At 36.9% G+C, this 8,146-nt stretch overlaps 1 long non-coding RNA gene across 1 annotated transcript; it reads right to left on the bottom strand.

Annotated features, from left to right (window-relative positions):
• Positions 1–1,103: 1,103 nt before the first annotated feature.
• Positions 1,104–4,976, bottom strand: LOC140002906 (uncharacterized). Its single transcript, XR_011810537.1, has 3 exons — positions 3,366–4,976; positions 2,870–3,003; positions 1,104–1,423 (listed from the first exon to the last, which is right to left on the bottom strand). It is a non-coding gene; the product is annotated as an uncharacterized lncRNA (long non-coding RNA).
• Between the last annotated feature and the right edge of the window lie 3,170 nt (positions 4,977–8,146).

Below are 8,146 nucleotides of genomic sequence, written 5' to 3'. Positions count from 1 at the left end.
GGACTTTTGCTAGGTGAAGTTTCAGGCCAGAAGGGTGGTTCTTTTTGCACAAACTTATGTGTGTTTAAACAATATAGTGAATCAAGTATTAACCTTGGAAATTATGTAGTTTGTGTCATGATTGAAACTTTATTTAAATACTTTTTTTTTTTTTTATTTAGCATTATTATACTATGTGCTTGGCTAAGCCAGGCAGGGTTGATTATCATTAAAGTGTTATTTATTTCTATTTTATTAAACCCCATTTTACATTCATGTTACAGGTTAATTTATACTTTTATTTCATGCACTACTTGGCTTTACTGATTAATATGCCCCATGGCATTCAATAAAGCCAGGCAGTGGAGGAAATAAGAGTGGTATTAATTTCTAACATTGCTATAAATTTGCCTTAATAAAACTAGCTCAATAACACTGCAGTAGTAATACAATGGATGCTCCCAAACTGTTAGCAAAGACACAACTGAGAGAACAACATTTTTTTTTCCCCCGAATTTAAGAATGCTGTGCTGTCTTTTTACTAGTCTTCAGATTAGACTACCTGTTAAAATACTTAGTGCTCTTACATTGTGTTCTAAAAATCATCATGCATTAAAAAAAAAAAAGTTTTTTTTTTTCCTTAATCAATCAATGCAATGAGATGTAGATAAATCCTTTGGATTATGCAATCCTTTCAAATGCCTTGCAGATTTTCCTGATCACTGTTACTTCACAGACTGCCTAAAATCAGCTTTTAAAATATCAAAGAAAAAAAAGAGAACATTCTAGAGTGTGAGGGCAAACAGCAAACAAGAAAAAATAGAATAATGGATTTTCTTTTTAGCAGTAAAATAACTGCTATTGATTTACAATTCCCACTATTTTCCATTGATTTACATGTTGTTTTGTGGCAGAGTGAAATTCTTAAGAAAGAAACACAGGTAGAATTGCTGAATGCTAGCTTTCGTTCTACAAAGTGTTCATTACAATGTAAATATTCTTGCTATATTTTATTTATTATTTACTATAACAGCTATAGTTTTTTCAGGTGTAGACTGTGACTTTTTTTTTTTGGAATGAAAATCTCAAGTAATCTTTGCCAGATAAAAACTAGCTGTGACAAACTTCTTACTCATGCCTGTATTCCTTTCTTGCTCAAACTCATATTAATTTAACTGATTTTTTTCTTTTCCTCAGTAAGAAAGTTTTGGATACAGCTTTTATTTGACCTCAGTGCAAAATGAAAGCATGACGAAGAAAGTTAGCATACAAAAATCTGAACACAAGTGTAGTCCAGGAGGACTGCCGAATCCTCAGAACTTGATCCTGGAAGGTGCATGGAAAAGCTCTTAATTGCTCCTGAAGCCAGTGGGATATGAGCCTTCTCTGCACTTTGCTGGGTCAGACCTTAATAAATCACTCGACACATTTTACAGGGAATCACCTATGGGGTGAAAGGCAGCAAATGTTTAAAAGGATTAATATAAACATTATATATCAAATGGAACTTATTTTTACATTCAGGCAGCTATGAAAATAATACTGTCACTTTGATAAGTGTATTGGTTAGTTAAAATCAGATGGTCAGCAGACTATATTCTATCTTTTGATTTCACTAAATAAATGCACTTATATACATGCACGCAGTCCAAAGGATGAGGATCTACCAATGTAGATTCAAATTCAAATTTTAGGCATTATGTAATAATCTTTACTTAATATATTTTCCAAATAGCTACAAAAACTGTAAAATAAATGCCATTACCTTACTTAATATAAAACTCATATATGTCCAAACATACCATTTAATTTTCTTAAATGCTGGTAGTGGAGTTTAATTCTGGTAAATGACTTCATTCAAGTGTTCTGTAGCCTTTCAATTGTAGAGTCACTGAAGTTGGAAATGGAAATGATCTCTTCACGTGCAGTGCACATGCAGTGTGTGAGACTCTTGCAGAGTTCCATTTTATCAACTGTTTTTTTTTTTTTTTTTTTTTTTTTTTTTTTTTTTTCTCAGAAGAATATTTAGTTTCTAACTGAAAACTAAATGTCTTCCTGGATCAAATTTTAAATGACATTAGCCAACAATAGGAATAATGACATTTACAGTAACATAAGATTCAATGTTTTAAATGGGGATATAATCCGTCATACTTTGCCAACTGCTGTGCCAAACTGGATAGCTTATTCTGGAATTGTACTTCATGGGAAGCTCCTCTGTATGCCACTGGAGTGATGGAAAATTAGGTTATGTAAATAGACCATCGATTAGATTGTTTGGCAGTTATTTAATTTGCCAGAATTGCTGAAAATCTTTACCACATAGTAGTATCGGTGAGATATGCAGCCACTTAATGCTTTCCATCTCTCACTGACAGTGCTAAAAATTTGGACTAGTCATTAGCTCTGGATAAGGCTGCAACCTTGTATGTGGGGTGTATGTAAAAGACACTCAAAACGTTCTGTTTTTAGCTACACAGCTAGGCAGTAGATATGATTATAAAGGAAAACACGCAAGAGTAATTTTTAGTGTTCAACCTCCCAATACAAAGCTATATATCTGTTTTCTTCTTGCATTGTTACTGCCGTGCAGAATAAGCTACAGTGCTTGCAAAACAGAAAAATGCGTGTTTGGGCTGTGAGGCATAACACTTACAGCTAAATATGAAAAGATCTCTTTATTTAACACTATGAGGAGCAGGGGGCGGAGTGAGACAGAATGCCTCATCAGCCTGGGTACTGCAAATAAAGCGTGAAGGGTTCAGGCAATGTCTTTTTCCTTTGAGAGGTTTTTTCAAAGCGGTCCATTTTAAAGGGATGCCTATAAATTAAGAGATTAAATGGAGGAAGGGTAAATAACCACCACCCCCATCGCTTGCACTGTACTTACCTACATGCAGATGCTGAAACAAGAATATTAATTTCTGCTTCGACTTTTCTTCAAGTGTTGTTTATTGGTAGTGACAGGATTAATATTTTGATTTCTTATGCTTTTTTTGTTTTCTCTCCACCCACACAACACACCTACGATTTTATAGAACGCAGAAAAAAAAAATCCACTTTTTGTAGAAGGAAATACTTACTGATTTGCTATTCTGCCTCTCCACAAAATGCTTCCCTCCCCATTGAATGTGTTTTTATGGAATTAAAAGGTGTTGCCTTTATTTATTGGTTGGCAATAAATATTACATGTTTTTACACCTCTTTCTTTACAGCACAATCCTGGAAGAGGAACTGTGGCCCAAGCATTGTTGTTAAGTTTTATATTTTCAGCCATGCATTTAAGTAACTTTTGTTTCAAAAGGAATAGATCACTTGTAGGGTGACATTTTCTGGGAACTAGAACCTGAATTGCGAAAACAACGCAGCCAAGTCCCTGCCTGTACCTAGAGCAGGAGCTAAGCCCAACGGAAGAAACAAACACGATGGTCATTAAAATATTTTCTGGCCAACTGAAGCAAAACTGCAGGTGACGACGCGGCAGCGTGACAGCCGGAGCCTCAGGACAGCCTGCTGACCGCCGCCGCCTGCTGATGCCTGCGGCCGGCACCGCTCCCGCTCAGCCCCGTGTCGTGGGCCCTGCCCGGTACCGGCCGCAGTCGGTTCACCCCGCAGCTGCCGCGGCCCCGCCGCCAGCCTCCGCCCCAGCCCCGCTTCGCCGCCGCGAGGTGGCGCCGCCAGCCCCGCTTCGCCGCCCGCCGGCCCCCTCCTCTGCGCCGGGGGAAGCTGCGGAGGCGCTGGGCGCTGCGGCTGCGGCCGTGGCCGTCGGGGTGATTGATGGGTAACAGTCACGCTGAGATAAAATATGCAATAAACTTAACGTCGCTCAGTACAACTCTTGGAATACGATCGTTTGCTAGGGGTCATTATGGTATCACTGTACTGAAAACGGTATTGCCGCCCGTTAATTCCGCGCAGCAGCGCTGCGCCCTGCAGCCTTAGTTCAATGGCAGCGTGCTAGGCGTGCCAGAGCCGTGCAGTGCGTCACTGCCTTTCAGCTTTGCATCAAAAATTATCTGCAAATAGTCACGGTCTTCCTAAGGAGATAGGAAAATAAAGGTGGGATGGGAGGCGAGGGGTGGGGAGAGATGTTGATATGTATGTAGCTGTAATTCTTTTCCTTCTTTGCTTTCACGTTTGTTTAAAGTCCTGGTTGAAAAGCAGGTGTGGAGAAATGTCCTGCCCTTTAAACTGTTGTAAATTAACCTCAGTTGATGGTTTCTGGAGTGAGAGTAGTGTAAATGCAATCCTGAACACACTGGATATAGAGATGAGTTTAGGAACGTTTTCAGAAACATCCATCTGGAGTTTATGGAAACTCCTTCCTCTTGCATGGGCTGGAGATGCAGATACATAAATGTGAACTTCAGTTTTGTGCTTATCACACTACTGCTGCTCCTTACATGATAGTAAATAGTGATAATGGTAATAACAACAATAACAGCAATCAGTGTGAAGAGCAGAGCAGGCAAAAGAACTTGCTGCTAGTGAAAAACATTAGACATCTTCTGGACAGCTCTTCCAATCTGTTTAACCCATAGAAATAAACTCTTCAAAATCTTTAAAATTCAAGCAAAACAAACACCTGTTTCTTTTTGTGTTGTCTTTTGAGGCCAAAAGCCTTGTCTAGTCAAGCCTGAAGTAGAAGGTTATTTGGAAGATCCTTAGGGAGTGTGAATGTGGTTTAGCATAGCTCAGCCCAGTTACAGAATCCTGTATGATGCAGGCACTCATTGATAGTTGCAAAGATAGGGCCTTTCTACTCAAAACTCAATAGGCCTCATTTTGCTGGGTTTTCCTGGGACTGATGCTGAGTAGCCACACCATTTCTTTGTATTTAATCAACCTTTTTTTTTTTTTATTCTTTTTTGAAATTTTTATGCACATATATATTTACATGTATGTATATAGATACATATACATATATACACTAAAACCAGATATTGCCTAAGAAACACGAGGAATATATGGGTGCTCTCAGCCTAGTGCTTTTAGTACAATGACACAATAGGTCTCACCAAACCTCTGATGTCAAGGTATCTGAGATAATATGGGCAACTTGTATCTACTATAATTCTATTGTATTATGATCCCAAGTCCTAAAATCCACCAACTTTTGTCTTTGGATCTTCAAGCTCTTATTATAATCCTGCACAATAAATTCAGCTAGTGAATTTAGGGAGGATACATGGTTTTGTGGCTTCAAAATTCTGTCCAAAGAGATGCATCTGAAAATATTCTCTTTTCCATGGTTATTTTTATCCTGTTCTTTGTTAGAGAAAATATGTAAGAAAGATGTGTTACTAAAATGTGTTCCCAACAGTAATAGTTGTTACAAAGCAGGGGCTTTCTTCTTTAAACTCTAGAGTATGTTCTTCCAAATTGCAGCTTTTTTTTTTTTTCTTTTTTTCTTTTTTTCTTTTTTCCTTTTTTTCTTTTTGGCATTTGTTACTTGGAAAAGAAAAGTTGGGAATGACAGAAGGAAAAGATGAGAAATAGATTACAATGAATGGAATAATTATTTAGGAGCAGTACACTTTTCACCTCTGGGTGCCACTGTTCAACTGTTTCTTGTTCAGTGACCATCTGCTTAGAAGTCCAGCTCTTATTGGAGACATATTCCTTGAAAAAACTATTAAAGAGATATTGCCTGTGTCTCTGGATAATCAAGAAATCAAGTTTCCAGTGCACAGATATTTGTTATGCTGTGTTCTGATATGCTATTTACATAGTGAGCAATGAAACAGTAAACAACCCATATTTGTCCAGTTTAATAAGTGGTCTCGTGGTTTATTTAGAACTTCTCTTTCCTCTTTTGTTAGAAGTTGAAAAGAAAATCTCATTTTATCATACATAAATGAGTCCTAATGCATATTTATTAAGTATACAGATTTACTGTAATCATTCCGTTGGTTTAAACAAGTTTTACAATATCAACAATAATTTGCTTTATTGCCCACAACCTGCTTAATTCAGAAGTCTATTGACTGATACCATTTCTTTTCAACTGCTGTGGAACTGTTAATATTCAGAGCAAAATTAATTGCAGTCTGTGTATCCAGCTGTTCCACCAGATTAATTATATTATGACTATTTCTCATAGAAACTCAGGCAGGGCAACTCATTGCTAAATGACACTAGACCTCATCCCTGAACTGTACTGTGATTTTAATTGTAGTCAAATAGAAATCTTCTATGAATGAAACCAAGTGTGGCATTTAACTCCTTCATTGCTATCAGGCTGTGTCTTGGGCAACATTTTTGAAATAATAATGATTACATTTTGGGTCATAGAGATCTGTATCTTATCTCACCTGGAGGGAAACACTGATGCTCTCTTGCTCATACCTCCAATCCAGAAGTGTTCTTCCTGCACACTACTAAGTACAGCAGTCTGTCAGTGAAAGCCAGAAAGCCTTTTCATATCTGCACACTGACAATGGAAAAGTTCATGATAGCCTTGTAAATAACAGATATGACCAGTATTTATTTCTGTTTAGTAGTTGTCCTTTGCAGAGGGAATTAAATTCCTTGTATTGGTTAGATCTGATGGTCTGTTATGTTCTTGCTCCCTAAGCATTTTGCTATCCTACTTACTATATGTACATTTGGTCAAAGTGTTAGAGGAAAAACTAGACTAAAACATCTGCTAAAAATTAATTTCAACTTTGTCCCAGATTTGTACATTTTTCTATCCAGTTTCATTGGAAAATCCCAAATAAATAGAACACTTCAAAATAAAAGAATTTAACTTTATCCTGGGAACACGAAGTTCAGGTTTTGGAAGGGGAAACATGTAATAAAATGCTGTTCAAATGAAACTGGTAAAGCTGTAAAATACGTAAGTGGAAATTTTGAGGAAACTGGCAATGAGAAACTGGAAATCAAGCAGTAATTTAAGTTTCACACAACCACCCTTTGCATGCGTGAGTACAAAGGAGAGACTGGGCACAAATGTGAGTCAGAACCCTCCTCTCAGGAACTGAAGGGACAGAGATTCCCAGCATCTGTTTCCTTAACTATCACCCAGAGGATACTGGTGGTAAATCACAGTGAGTAAAAATAGAATCAGAAAAGTAGCTCAAAACAAATGAGGTACTGTATTTTGCAGTACTTTTGCAGTAGATCTGTATCCAGCTTAGCTTTTATCTGTGTTCAAATTGGATGTGTCAGATCACATTTATATCTAAACAAATTGTTAATATCACAAGCACGGATAATTAGGATATCCCACAGAACAGCCAGCCAAATTTGGTGCATAAATGGGAGATTTATCCTGCTCACATGTTGTAATGACTGCATCAATGTCATTGTTGTAGAACAAAATGGCCAAACACTAGCGTTTATCACTACCCTTCTTTTGAAGTGAGTGGGCCTATGTTGAGTTGAATCTCTAGTCCCGCCAAGAGACTCCAACTGGAAGAGCTGGCTTGTTTGTGTGAATTATTTTAGACTGTACATTGATCAGTACAGATTTTCCATGTCATCAGTGAAAGCTGAGGTAATGATGACTTTCCCTTGAAGGACTCTAGTGAAATTTAATTAAATAGGGAGTTCTTCTGGAAGACACCACACAGTTGCAAGGAATTCTGATCCATTATAAGAGTTCTGAATTTATACTTGAACAGCAAACATTTTAGGTAGTGTTTTACCCATTTACTGCAATGATCATGCTTTAGAAAAATGTCAAATATGGAATCAACATGTCTTAATATATCCTATTTACTTGTTATTAGGTATGTAAATATAATGTGATTGTGGGACTTCTGAAGAAAACCCAACATTTTATTTTAGAAATAATGTGTAAATAGTGTGAGATATTCATGGACTCTATAATATTTTAGAAAATGACAGCCACAGATTTCAAGAAATACAGCAGGTTTAATGAATTAGATTTCCAGTTAAGAGAAGTTAACAATATTTAATGGAATTGATCCAGTAAGTTATCATGGACAACTGTTAGTGACTGGCATTTCAATATATACTGTTGTCAAGAGATTATAAAAATTTTATATCTGCTTTTAGTGTTTTTCCTCCTCGTATTTTGAGGATATACCTTTTTACCCATTTTACTCATCATAAAAGATCATTTAGTTTTATTTCCAACACAAGATGCTTTAAGAAAAGCCTTTTCTTCTAGAGGAGTTCATAATTCTACTAGCAGTAG

This window comes from Anas platyrhynchos, chromosome 7 (assembly GCF_047663525.1).
Source record: "Anas platyrhynchos isolate ZD024472 breed Pekin duck chromosome 7, IASCAAS_PekinDuck_T2T, whole genome shotgun sequence".
Classification (NCBI taxonomy): Eukaryota; Metazoa; Chordata; class Aves; order Anseriformes; family Anatidae; genus Anas; species Anas platyrhynchos.
The sequence above is the reverse complement of the archived record's forward strand: the minus strand, read 5'-3'. Positions and strand labels throughout refer to the sequence as shown.